We start from the raw sequence: 14876 nt of genomic DNA, 5'->3' as shown, positions 1-14876 counted from the left end.
AAAAAAAAAAGAAAAAAAAAGAAAAAAGAAAAAAACGGCAGAAAGAAAGGAAAAAGGAGAGTGCAAGCTCCAAGAAAAACATCACTATGAAACACACAAACGATGGGAGCCATCTGACACAGCATGCAAGGCCGGAAGTGCCTCCAAACTGAAGTTTATCTGTCTACACACAAACAAGGCAACAACGAGAGCCCGGGGGTCCACGGAGGTCATTTGGAGTCTACAAAGTTTTCAGCAGCATAGGTGAGGGGAAAAAATTCCTCACTAGGTCAAAAACTTTGTAAATTTTATTTAAATACTTACCATTAAACTACTGGTTCCAGAAGGAATAGAGGTAGCAGAGTAGAAAAAAGAGGGAAAACCCAATCAATACTAAGAATAAAAAGTGGCAACACAATATCAACTCTAGGCACCAAGAATAAAATAGCAAATCAATACAAAATATGAAGTTAGGCGGCCAACTTTCTAGTAGTACTGAGAGGTGGGTTATCGGCCCTCCCACCCCTCTGCCTCGTATCCCTATTGTGCTTATTATCGTACATAGAGCTTCTTAACAGTTACTCCAAAAAGCAGACTGGGGAAGGCAAAGAAGGTAAAGTCTGTAATTTTCATTATGGCCAAGTCAATATGCACCTTGTATTACTAAGGGAACCAAGAATGCTTTCCTTACTTAAGTTCTATTCTGTAGCAACTGGACTATCCAGTATCTTAGGAAAATCACCTATTTTTATCAAAAATATATCTATACAACTAAAGCAGCTGTTAAGCATTTCAGTGAATAAATGGTTTTATTATTTGCTGGTATGGTTGATATCCAACCCCTATCTTGAACAAATAAAAGGTGACGACACTTAATCAGCTTACTCATATGCATCTAATATGCCATAAAAGACTGAATTGTACTCTTCATGACTTTGTTTCAATAGCTTTTATTATTTTAAGTACTGCATATGATCTTTTGCTTACTATAAGCTTTCATACTCACCATTTAAGGCTACATGTAGATAGCAGAATTTATTATTTCGATAATAAGAATGTTAGCTCACATTTGCAGAGCACTCTACTGTGAGCCAAGCAATTTGCTACGTGCTACATTACCTTATCTAATCTTCACTCCACTACCTGAGGTAGGTACCACTATCATCAGAATAGGAAAATATTGAGGAAACACAGGCTTAGGGAGTTTAAATGATTTGGCCAAAGTCAGAAAGGCCCAACTACAGATTCAAAAATTTAAGCCCCAATACTGTATAGGTAGTAATAAATAAGCCACTTAGAAAAATATTTTCATAATATTTCGATCTTGTTTTCTTAGTCCTGTAAGTGCTGAAAATGTATGACAGATAATATTTAATTATTATTATTGAATCAAAAGTCCTATGGGAAATTTCTCAATTCGTTAATTTTCTAAAATACCATAACATAAAGACACCAAATATATGTGGGAAATAAAGCAATACTTTAATCTTACAAAAATTCAAATTCTAAACCTAAGTAAAAATACTAGAGAAGTAATGTTTCTTAGTTAAGTGGTCAACCTCGTCTGTAACACTGCTGTAGAAATTAACTCTCACACACAAACGTCCATGTTAAAAAGAACAAAAAAGTATTGTCCTTGCTAGAACTCGGTAAATGAAGCAGTGGCTTGCATGAAAGATAAATTCTGCGTGGCTACTTGTTATAAAGAAAGATTTTTCAAGGCTACCTTTAAATAACAATGTTTTAAAAGACGAGAACAAATTTGTAAAAATAGCTAAAATAGCAAAAGCTAAATAAAAGACATATCTTCCTTTAAGCTTAAGATATTTTTTAAAACATTTCCTATTTGAGTAGACTACTAATTCCCCAATTCCCTAAGAACAATTAAAGCTTTATACATAAGATTAAAGGCCCAGAAGTTCAAAAAATAAGTACGTTTACAGAGATGAAAGGTATCTGGTATCTCAAACAGCAAAATGTTATACCCAGTGGTGCTTACGTAGTATTTCCACCCTATAGATAACGATAGACGTCAATAAGCTCAAGAACACAGATGATAGTAAAATTTAATAAGTAGGAAGTGATGAGTTGAGTATTTGTTACCTTTATCTTAAATTTAATGAATTGTAAGTTTATATAATTTAGTTTTAATGACGGTTGCCAAAATCCCGAATTTAACAATCAACTCCAAGAACAGCTGGTTCCAGCACACCACATACAGTTCCCTTTTTAAGTCACCCCAGTCCTTCACTTCTCTCACTTTCTTATTCCACTTTTTGGTGGATGAGCTAGGAAGAAAGCTGTAACATTTTAATCAATCAGCTCTCTCAATTATTTCTTCTAAGCTTGTGTGAATGTCCCCTAAGTCCACCTATTCTTGCTCTTCAGGTAAGCAAGCCCATCCCCACGCCCATAAACGTAAGAGACTGGTAACGTTCGTTCGTATTTCTCCGCAGTCACCACCACAGAAAAAAGAGAGTGACACCAGGTGCATCTGCTGCAGCCATTCCCCCCCAGTCTATTCCCTCAACACGTTTTTGCCTGACATAAGCTGTTTTTAAGTTTCCTAAAAGACCAGAAAAATTTACATTTACACCAGTATCACTTACAACCCATATCGTCTCCAATAGTATGTGATTACTTTACCTTCTGCCAATCTGACAGGCAGGAAGTGCTATCACATTACTACTTCAGTTTGTACTTCCCTAGAAAGCAACCTGGCAAAATCTATTGAACTTAATAATACAGAATGCTGTTCCAGAAGTCTAATGGAATAGGTACTTTGACCAACCCTCCTAACAGAAACAACTCAAAATCCAAGATCTAAAAAAAAAAAAACAAAAAACAAAAAACAAACAAACAAAAAAAACCTTAAAAAATGAGCTGGCAAGAAAGCTACAAATTCTTAGGCCAGAAAATGAGAGAAGGCTGGAAACCTAAAACAGTAAAGTGAACAGTAGCAGCAGGCTTTTGCCTTGAGCTAGGATGCCCTCAAAGGGGTATAATGTCACTATTAGGGTAAATCAGAAATAACCCACCTCTACTCACCACCACCTCCCAGGCAACGTCAAGGAAAATCTACTGAACCTTGACACTGGGTGAGGGAGGGTGTGGAAAAATCACCACTGAGAATGTGAAACCACAGACAGAGCTCTTCTGCCATCTGAATTCGTAATTCCTGGGTGGTCTAAAAACCCTAAGCTGAAATCTTCACACTTAGAGGGCCTATTTTAAAAACAGACTGCTGCTGCCCGCATCCTGCTCTAAATTTTGAGCAGGTCTGAGGGGGCCCACGAGTCTGTAAAAAAAGTCCCCCCGTGATGCTGACACTGCTGGCCTAGGACGGCACTGCCAGACCCACGGGTGTCGAGTGCCCAGGCTCCTGGAGGAAGCAAACATTTTATATGGGTAGCAATGCAGATTGGAGGAATCATAAACGGAGCTGGGACAAATGGGCGTCCACATGAGCATCCAAAAATTAGACCCTTACCTTACATCATATGCAAAAATCAATTCCTGGAGGATTTAAGTTTTCATGTAAAGGCAAAACTGTAATACTTTTAAGACCTGGGAGAAAGTAAGAGTTTAAAAAATCAATTAAAAAAAATAAATATATAAAAAATAAATAAATAAAATTACACCATCTAGAGTTGATAAGGTCTGAAATTCTACCATTAGAGATTTATTCTTTGGCTATACAAATTGTCTTTAAAATAATTAAAAGGCAAATATCCCTTAAAAATATAGGATAAGTGTAACATTAAGAAAATGTTTCATCAAAAGTCTCCATTAGAAATGACATGTCTGGAATTTGCTTTAAAATATTTCAGAAAAAAAGGGTACAGCTAGAGAAATAATAAAGTGTGGCAACAATCCTGACATATGCTGCATCTGAGTGATAACATACACCTTTGTGTATATTTTTCCCTTCACTCTTATAGAGCTTTAGCTGAGAGAAGAAATTTAGAACTTAAAAAAAGTAGTGTAAAAATATATGAAAAACTACAAATCACTAAGAAAAATACAAACAACAGAAAAATAAGCAAAAGACAGGCACTTGATTAGAAGAAATGCTTATGAACAATAAACAGGCATCATAGAAAAGAAAATTCTGATTACAGTGAAATATCATTTCTTATCTACCAAACTGGAAAAATTAGAGGTCTGACCAAAGCAAAAGATAGTAAGGAAATAGCATGGTAGTCTCCAATAAAGTCAGGACCTGCCACACAATCTCGCACTTCCTCTTACCTTAGAGCAAGTGTCTTAAAACCGAAGGTATCCAAAGACTTGCCAGGGCATCTATCAGATAATGCACCAGGGAATTTTTTTCTAAACTGCCTCTCATGTGGTAATGTTCATACAAATCACGTGGGCATTTTTAAAATCCAGATTCTGTATTTCAGTAAGTCTGGGGTGAGGCCTGAGATTCTGCATTCTAATTAGCTCCCAAGTGAAGATAATGAATACCGTTTGGCCCACAGACTAAACTTTGATTAGCAAGTTGGTGAGCAGGTGGAATATGCCAGGCCCTATGCTAAGCGCTTGTGCAAATAGTATATCATTTAATCCTTATTACAACCTTTTGAGATAGGTTTAATCATTTCCATCTACAGATGACTAAATTGAAGCTCACAGGGTAGCAGAAAAATACTGATGATAGAAGGGAAATGACGCCCGTTGGGTAACTTAGTTAATGAAGCCCCCTTCGGAGGCTCTTTCCATTGCTAAACACAACTATGTTTTTCTTCTAAGATACCACCTTTTTGCAGGAAAACACTAATATCATAATCTATCATGAGAGTTCTATGAGTTTATACCTCAAGGCGAAATGGGACTGGGACTGACTGCAAAGCACAAAACCAAGGGAGAACAAGGTGTGGTTCCTGGACCAGCAACATCGGCAACGCCTGGAAACATGTCTGAAATGCAAATGATTAGGCTCCACCCCAAACTTACTGAATCAAAGACTCTGGGGGTAGGGCTGATTCTCATACTAAAGTCTGAGAGCCACAGAACATCCATAAAGGATTAATGAAAAAAAAAAAAGAGCCAAGTTACTGTGAAATTAATTTGGGAAACGCTGAATTAAAATGAGTTAACCAGATATCCTTGTTGTAGAAAATAGGTTATAAACCTGCTTGGCTGCAGAATTCTTCCTCTCAGGAGAACCTTATGGGACCAGATTAAACTCTCAGTGATGCTGTCCAAGGTAGATTTTGCTCCTTGGGACCTGAGGCCTAAAGGTACACACACCCAGAGTCAGACCTGAGTATGAATTTGAGCTCTGTAAGTATGAGTAATGATACTACAGAAGTAGTTAAGAAAAGTTATACATGTATTACTATAAAAAATATATGGCAATACATAAGAAATAAACGTAAGTATTCTTACTAGCTGGAAATAACCAATTTTTCATGTATGAATATTTCCTTCTGATCTTTTTTCTTTATGTACACTGTTATACACTAATTTGGTAACAAAATTACCAAAACAAAACCCACACTACTTTTATACTATAATCACGTTTCCAAGTTAACCATGCACTAGACTGTGCTTAAGGACAAAAGTGGTTTTCATCATCGCATCCTGAATCGAAGAATGCGCTAGCCCACTGCAGTAGGCACTGAATATTTTTTTGACTGATTAGATAAGCAGAGCAGCAACAACAGATATCCACGGACTATGTATGATAATAAGAGAGCAGTCTGCGTCTCCTCCATGGCTAATTTCAAAGCCAGCGAAAGCACAAGAGTAAGCGTTATGCTACTTTTGCTCATATAGAAATATTTTTCTCTAGTCCTTGCTACATGTAACACTACTTCGAAAAAAACTCTTAAGACATTAAGTAGGTGGATACATAGCAAAAGCAAGAATAATGTCAATGGGGTGGCCGACAATTTGACCTCAACATTTTGTGGAATAATTTGTCAGGTTTCCCAAATTCCTCTAGAGCTCCCAACTCTCAGAGGAAGGCTGCTTCCGGAACGCCACGGAATGATGCTGACGGAACTAGTTCACCCCAATACCCACCCCCGCCCCACCCCCTGGAAAAAAGAAACGAAACCACATCCTTCTCTGAACAAGTAACAGCACACCCCTTTCTAAAAGCATCATTGTGATTCCCTTTAGTACACTAGACTACAAGAGCATGCTTCTCTAGGCTGCTCATTTAATCATTTGTTCTTAAATGGTAAATTACCTTTTGGATACCACTAATGGGATTTGCTTGTGCTAGTATATTCAAGTCCAAGACACCAACACAGCTAAAAAAACAGACAAACCGACAAACAAAAAAACAAAAAAAACTCATTATTCTTTAGTGTATCTTGGAAACTGAAGCCTAAGAAAATGAAAAATGAAGGTCGCACAGCTGGTTTTACTGACCTCAAAGTAGAAGTTTTTCTCACCATACCCAGTGACTCTTCCAAAAATATCTAACACATCAAAAGTGAATGCAACTAACCACGCCCCAGTTTGCTTTTAGGAATTTAGTCAAGTCTGTTTACTAGCTTTTTAAAAACACTCTTGCCCACAGATACTAAAGGAGTCCCCAGGCTGAGGTTCTGCTGTCCTGGTCACCTTTCTCAATCCATGCAGCTTGATGTGAAAGGCTAGAAAATACAAGCAGATACTTCTCTTCTGCTCTCCTCTTTGTTGAATACGGATTCCAAAATCAAGACATGGTACAGCCCCTAAGCATAAATGGGGTCAAAAGACTTGGTGCCATCTGTCTCACTATCATGAGAGCCATTAAGAACTCCTTTTTGTGGTTCCTCTTGCTTAAGGCTAGGATTTCTTTTAGGCCCAGCTGTTATTCCGGATTACAATTAAGTTGTACACACAACTTAATGTGATCTTTGACTAATTTATACTTCTTGGACTCATATCTCATATGAAAACACATTATAGGCAGAAAGAAAACTGTATGTCTAGCCACTGTTTACTTAATTTTTAAAAAGATTTAGACTAAACCAAAAACAGAATAAATCCCCTACTCTTTGAATTTTTGTTCAACTTCTCTACATTCCTTGGATAAGTGAAATTTCTCCCACACTTGGAAATACTAATCCTAAAAATAAAGTTCCCTGAACTTTGTCCTTTTCCTGAGAATGGATGATATGCAAATAAATCAACCACTATATCCCACTTTCTATAGTGTCCACCATCTAAAACATTTAATATCATCCAAAACTTTCCCAGATAACTTAAAATTAAAGCATGAACAAAGCAGGGATAAATTTAAGTGTTAATTTTTTAGTTAAGTTTATCTTTGAGATACTTACACTTTCTCCTAGTGTACATCCGTCATTAGGTAAACGCTTTGGGTCATCTTGGTGTCAGTCCACACATTACAGTGTCACTGGACAGTGACTGACTGGGGAGGGTATGGCATGGAGGGGACAGACTGGGGAAAATGGGAGTGGCAAGAATTTCATTAACCTTTCCAGTGTCTCCCACTTCTAACTTACTTATTTACAATTACCCCAAACCCTCAACATGAAAGAGGACATGTTGTGACTCCATTTGCATGAAGTGCCAGAACAGGCAGGATCAATCTTGATCATAGAAATAGGTAATATTAACCAACATTTTGGAAGTAGAGTGAGAATGACCGCGAAAAAGCATAAGAGAACTTTCTAGGGTGAAGAAAGTGTTCTCTCTTCTGACAGCGTATTGGTTACGCGGTGTATTGTCAAATGTGTTTGTTAAAACTCTTCAAACTGTACACATACATCAGTGCATTCTAACATATGCAAATGAATCCTACAGTTTTTTAAAAAAAAGATAAAAGTATTTGCTCCCTTTCCACAAAGAGGTCAGTTCCCAATGACAATAAAATTAGAGAAGGCTGGGGGGCGGGGAAACAACTTAAAATAGTTGAGAGAAAAAAGATTGAGAAAAGAACAAGACAATTACCAAGCTCAATGAAGAGGGTCCATATCTGTTACACTCATTACTATCAGCACCTAGCATATAGTGGAGCTTAATAATACATAAAATTTCAAGCATAAAAGAACTATACAAAACATGAGAACTATACCAAAAAAATTAAGAATTTAATTAGACGTAAAAAAAAATTTATACATCAATGGTTCTTAATCAATTTAGGATGATAGACCCCTTTCATGATCCCATGAAAATTATGAACTATTCCTCTAAAAAATGAAACCACAAAATTTTGTATGGAATTTTGAAATCTTTATGGACCACCTGAAGTTTATCCATGAACTCCTCAGGGATCTATTGTCTATACACAAAGGACTTCTTTCTATAACTAGATGTGATTTTAATATTTACTTTACTACAAATAAAAATAACAGACAACTATGCTTTGAATCGCTTGAGACGATACCAGATGACCATTGCACTTTTTTGTTAGTTTTTTTAAATTCAACCATTACACTCATGTTGTTTGATAGAAGACTTGAAAAATAACATCAAACCGTCTTTTAGATAAAGAATTCTACTTTTAATTTTCTTTCAGGTACAAGAGCTAATAGCTAATTAAAGTTTATTGAAAATATTTTTTATAGTTTGATCTCATTTTTCTTTACTCTTATTGATAACTCATTATATAACCAAAAATAGTGCATTTTCCTTAAACCATAAGGATAGTCAAGAGTTATGTCACAGTGTGGCAGGCAGAAGAGCCCTCCAAAGATGTCGATACCCTGATCTCTAGAACCCTGCTAGGTTACATGCCACTACACAGCAAGGTGGAATTAAGGTTGGTAATCAATGATCTTAAAATAGGGAGTTACCCGAGATTATCTGGGTAGGCCCAACTTAATCACAAGGCTCCTTAAGAAGTGTGGAAGAGTACGGCAGAAGAGTCAAAACCAAAGAGATGGCAGTTTGAGAAAAACTTGGCCCACGGTTGTGCTCACTTTGTGAAGATGGAAGAGTCATCTTAAGCCGAGAAATGCAAGCGGAATGGAAGAGAAAAGGAAACGAGTTCTCCCTTCTACTTCCAAAAGCAGTCGCAGACCGTCATTTTAGCCCAGCGAGGCTTATTCTGTACCTCTGACCTCCATAACTGTAAGAAATTTATGTGCACATATTCATAAAGATGTTTATTACGATGCTGGAAAAGTGTAAACATCTTAAATGCTTACCAATAGAACGGTTAAATAAACTATGTTATGTGCATATTATAAAACGGTAAGTGCTAAGCAGTTAGAAAGTTACATTTATATGTTCTCCCTAATAAAAAGCCTTCTAAACACTTTAAAGAGAAAAAAAGCAGGTTTTAGAATATAGTATGACCACATACTATAACAGCTTCCATTATAAAATCTCATACAAAATGAAACTGTTTTACTCTGTACTTATAAGCATGTAAATGATTTTATTAAAAAGTTAGGAAGTAAAAAAAAGTTAGAAAGTACACATCTGGGAAAAAGAATGGAATCACTGGAAGAGAACTGAAAGTGACTTTCATTTTTCTGAATTGTCTAAATTTCATAGAATTGGATTCATGTTTCTTCTGCAAAAAGAGGACTTGCAGTTAAAGATGAAAGCCTGATCCAATTTATCAGGCTCTGCTCAGTCCAAACATCCTACTAAAATCATTTAAAATGTATTTTTAAAGAAAATAAGCTTACAAAAGGATAGAGAAAATTTTATAAAAAGTGATACCATTAGACTATTAAAAGAAAGTAAATGAGTGGTAATTTTAATTGCAGAACTCATAGAACAGAGAAGCAACCTGATTTACACCAAGTACAGGAATTGGCAGACACAAGAGGCCTAAAAAGACAAATATTCACTGCAGGTCTCTGTCAAAAGCAATTAGAGCTCCCCAGTTGTCCCCCCTGACTTCAAGCAGCTAGGCAACTGTTCCTCCCCAACTCTGGCATTGACTAGAGGTTTGTTATTTGAAGAGGGCATTTTCGTACTCGGGGGCAACAGAAATATCTAAAGGCAGAGGTATCTACTGATACTGAATATGAAGATTAAATGAAAGTACCATATTGAGTGTTAAGATTCTCAACTTAAACTTTTCACTCTGCTCCTAAAACAGTGGTATATAAAAGTTTGCACTCCAGGTAAGAAAAGAGAAACAGCATTCTGGAAAATATGACCAGCCCCACAGAAAAAGACAAGAATTTAATATTCCTAAGAGCCCACAGAGATGACCCTACATGCACAGAGAGCTTTACAATTACCTTTTTCAGTGTCTTACTTCATTTAAAGTATGAGTAACCAGCAAAAGATCACCAAACATTTGAAGAACCTAATGAAAGAAACCAAAGAAAGAGAAAAAAGCAACTGGAAAGAAACTGAGTAATAAAGTGGGGAGGGAGCGTATTTATACACACGTACGCACACATAAGTACATATCATTAATATTCTTAGAAAAGGGTATTATACCCACAAAACAGTGCATAAAAAAACCCACAGTAAAAAAATACTATTATTTTAATCTCTCAGATTAAAAAAGATTAGAGAAACAAAAATCAACTAAAGGGTTAGAAGATAAAGTTGGGGGCAGAAATCCCCTCAAGAAGAAAAAGCAAAGAGATTTTAAAGAGGAGGAAGAGGAGGAGGAGGAGGAGGGGAGGGGGGAGAAGGAAGAAGGAAGGAAGGGGAGAAAAAGGACCAAAAAGATAAAGGAAAGACTCCCTCAGGGTGTCCGACACTGAAATAATAATAGTAGAGGAAATAATTCAAAAACTACCCAAATATGCAGTGCAATGGATGAACACAGATCCAACCCAAGACAAAGCATAATGAAATCTTGTAATCCCAGGATAAAAGATCCTAAAAGCTTGGGGTGGGGGAAGGAGGAAGAGGAGTTTCATACAAAGGATCAAAACCAGAATGCCATCAAGTGTGCTCAGAAGCAATGCCAGAAGCCAGAAAGCAACCGAGCAACACATTTAAAATTCTGAGGCAAATAAGTTCAAACCTGGAATTCTCCATCAAGCCAAACTATCAACCAAGAGTGAGGGTAGAAATAAAATATTTTCTTTCAGATATTGAAGTCTCAATGTCTTTGACTTCACACACATTCTCTCTCAGTAAGACATAGGAGATTGCGTTCCACTAAAAACAATTAAATACATCAAGAAAGAGACCAAGGAACTAGATGCAAATGGTATCCCCAGGAGTTAATGAACAGACCTCACCCAATAGCTAATTCAGAGTAGAGCTGGTCAGAGGCCCCGGGAGAGACTTCAACATGAAGATGAAATTCACAGAATATGGAGTTTATGAACAATCTGGAAGGAGATTTATACATCGATGGGAGGGTTTGGGGACTACACACAAAACTGAACCAATTTGTCTACGGCCATGCCACCCCGAACGTGCTCGATCTCGTCGGATCTCAGAAACTAAGCAGGGTCGGGTCTGGTTAGTACTCGGTTGGGAGACCACCTAGGAATACCAGGTGCTGTAGGCGTTTAAAAACAAACAAACCAACCAATTTTTCAGTTTGTGCAGGAAACTGAAAAACTGCCGACTGTGCAGAGGATGCTAAAGTAGAATACATTAGGTCCCATAAACTTCACAACTAAGATACAGAGTAACATTTAAAACACAACAACTGCGCAAAGCTGTGTAACTTGATTCTCATCTCCAAATAACAGCCAATTGCTCTCCACACTTATGAGACTCAAATGAGTTAATGCTTATAAAATCACTTTCCTAATCCATAAAGTACCATATAAAAATCGTATCAGTTCAATATTTATGGACACCAAAAGTGGCCTATAATATTAAATAGTCTTCATTTGTTTTGTTTCAAGAAATTAATGACACTCCTCTGAAGGACTCTGTATGAGGCAAGACGGTAGAAGGAGTGAACAATGGGAGTTATTGAGGAACTGAGGGTTCAAGGTGACCAGATGTGCTGTCTTGAAGAAATGCTGTGAGAGAGTCAAGACCTCAGAGCTCTCGGAACAGTGTACACCAAAGCACCAGCAAAGTAGCGAATTGTTTTATCAAATGCCACAGCTACACAATAACCATAAAAATGCTCATTTTTCAGATTCTGCCCTGGAGAAGTAGCACACGTTTAACAACAACACTGAACTATCTTAACTTCTCACCAACCACTTCTCTCCAACCATCTCTAACCACCCATAACATATTCATATTAAGAACATTTTGTAGCATATTCAAATGATTATATATACCAAAAAAAAGCTATTAAGTACGACATAATTTTATTTCTAAGACAATTTTATTTGTCCCCATTTGTATAGTCCACATTATACCTATTTTCTTTGGTTTGAAATTGTTTACATATATTTACTTTGTCAATAAAATGTATTACTTCTTCCTGGAGCAATGTTTTTATATATGGTTTAAATAAACTATAATCTGGTGATCAATAACCTTGTTACCAAACACGTTTTGCAGAACACTGAATATTTACAAAGGTTTTGTCATGTGACTAGCACAGTCCATGTGCTATAAGGCTTAATTCAAATATTCAGGGGAGACTCTTGGAAACAACACGTTATCAAAATGATAATAAAAACTAAAACTAAAATTTTTGATTATTTTTGCAAAATCTGAGAAGTAGAAAGTACATGGTCTTCCTGAAGAGGGTGGAAATAGGGAGCAGGGTATGAATCTTGAATGTTTTCATTTTTGATAGGAAGGTTCAAATGCTAGTTAAAAGTATAAAGGTATAATGTACCTTATGTGAAGTACTTTAATCCTCACCATACTACAAAGTCTTCTGATCTTAGAAATGAGAAAATTAAGGTAGAGAGGGGTTCTGCTTAAGGTCACATAGCATAGGTGGACTCAACCCAGGTGGCTTGACTTGAAGACCCAGACTCTTCCCCCATATTAACAGAATGCAGCCCGCACATACAAAGCATTCCATCTCCTTTACTTCAGTGATTGACTTATACGCATATGACTTAAACTGGGCTAATCAGAGTCATTCTGCTGGAGTGAAAATACTCCCTTTAGCTCTCTCAGATCACAGGAGATGGAATTAACAGTGAGCCTCCATGCCATCAGCTTAAATGAAGAGGATAAAAACTAGGAAAAAAGCAAAAGAAAGCCAGGGTGTGGGTTGTGGGTTGTGGATGTGCACACACACACACACAAAATTGCTAAATTTCAGCTCCAGGGACCCTGGTTCCTTCACTTGTTCCTTCAATTCTGTGAGCTACCCTAGGATTCTTTCTAATAATTTGAGACAACGTATTGTTTATCCACTTAATGCTATTTGAGTTGTGTTTCTATCATTTGCAACTGAAAAAGTCTTAAGATTCTCTGACCACAATGCAATACTTCTAAACACAAGAAATAACAAAAAGGATAGCAAAAATAATAGTAAGTTTACCGCTAAAAATGTTAAAGCCACACTTAAGAAATGGAAAATAAATAAACGAAGCAGCTAGGAGAAAGAAAATTAACTTTACAAATGAGGAAGAAACTAAGAGATAAGAGCAGAGGTAATGAAATAATAATAAAAATAGTAAAATTCATTGTTCAAACCAAGAGCTGGCTCTTTAAAACAAATTACATGTAATAACCCATTATGTATTTATGGTTTGTTCTTTTTTTTCCTTGGCTCACATGTATACGAGTAAGATAAATTAATGAACTATCATAGATTGGTAACAATTCAAAAAATTAGGATACACAAGATGGTCAGAATTCATTAAATTCAAATGATGGAATGTAGTTATTCTTTGATATACTAAATTTCTTTATTGTAAAATAAAAAAGCACTGAATAGAATAATAATTCAGACAGACAGACATTCAAAATGCATCTACCTATGAAAGCAGAGATCTGTGTCTTATTTCTTCACTCTGTATCCTTTGGACAGTGCACAGCAAAGTAGGTCCTTATCAAATATTTATTGAGTGAATGGTAAAATACTGGGCAATCATTTAAAAATCATGTTATAAAAAGAATTTAAATTGATGGAAGCAACTGATGAAGTGGAAAGAACATGTTATCAAAGACTCTGTAACCCACGAATCAAAGAGGAAATCAAAAGGTGAATCAGAAGACATTTTTAATTGAATGTTAAAAAAAACATTTTAAAATTAGTGCAACTCAGCTAACGTTAATTCTTGGAGAAAAACGTGTAACTTTAAAAACTTGTATTAGAATATCAGAAAGGTTTAAAATCAAGACTAAGAAGAATGAATTTCCCAAATTGTGTCTCTAAAACATATATATAATGGATATCAACATTTTATTCTGGTTATTTCTGGTGGTAAGATCACAACGGTTTTCAATTTCTTACATGTGCTTTTTTGTATTTTAGTTTTCTCTAATAAATACACATTATTTTTGTAATAAAAAAAAATTTGAACAACTTCTTTTCCTTGTAGTCCTATTCTAATTGTTAGCCTCCTACTCTGCCTGTCCCTTAAAAGTTCTCGCTGCCTAGGATTTCATGCTTGCTCCTCCTCAATTTATATCCATCCCTTAGTAATCTTATCTACTTTTTAGCTTCACTTATAATCAACCTGCAAATTGACAATTTCTCATTTTTGTATGACCCAGAGATTCGTATTTCAAATTGCTTAAAGGATGCTATAGGATGAAAATCCTATAGCCACTCAAAGTTTAACAAGCCTAAAAAAGGCCTCATCATTTCCTAAAATGGGTCTTTCTCTCTTCATTTTTAATATCGGTTAATGACATCACTATGCACCCAGGTTTGCAATCCTATCAATTCTACCTTAGACATCTCAATCAAATCCAACTTTTCCTCTCCCTCACCAATGCCATGATTTCAGTTCAGGTACCCATCAACTATTATTCTAAAAGAGTCCTCGCTTATCTTCCTGCTACCACTCTCCACTCTGAACAAGCAATTTACTTATGACTAGGGCTGTTGTACAGCTTCAAAGGCTGAGCACTGCACTCTACTCAGGAAGGTTGCTAACCACATAAACTATGAC

The 14876-nt window shown here is 36.2% G+C and overlaps 1 protein-coding gene and 1 pseudogene across 1 annotated transcript in view; one reads left to right on the top strand and one right to left on the bottom strand.

The window, feature by feature from the left end:
* The window catches only part of ZNRF2 (zinc and ring finger 2), a 76218-nt gene that overhangs the window by 54733 nt on the left and 6609 nt on the right, over positions 1 to 14876 (bottom strand). The window lies entirely within an intron of this gene.
* LOC120602512 (uncharacterized) lies at positions 11271 to 11389 on the top strand (annotated as a pseudogene).

Source organism: Pteropus medius, unplaced genomic scaffold, assembly GCF_902729225.1.
Source record: "Pteropus medius unplaced genomic scaffold, Ma_sr-lr_union100, whole genome shotgun sequence".
NCBI lineage: Eukaryota > Metazoa > Chordata > Mammalia > Chiroptera > Pteropodidae > Pteropus > Pteropus medius.
Note: the sequence above shows the minus strand (reverse complement) of the source record. Positions and strands in the feature narration are given on the sequence as shown.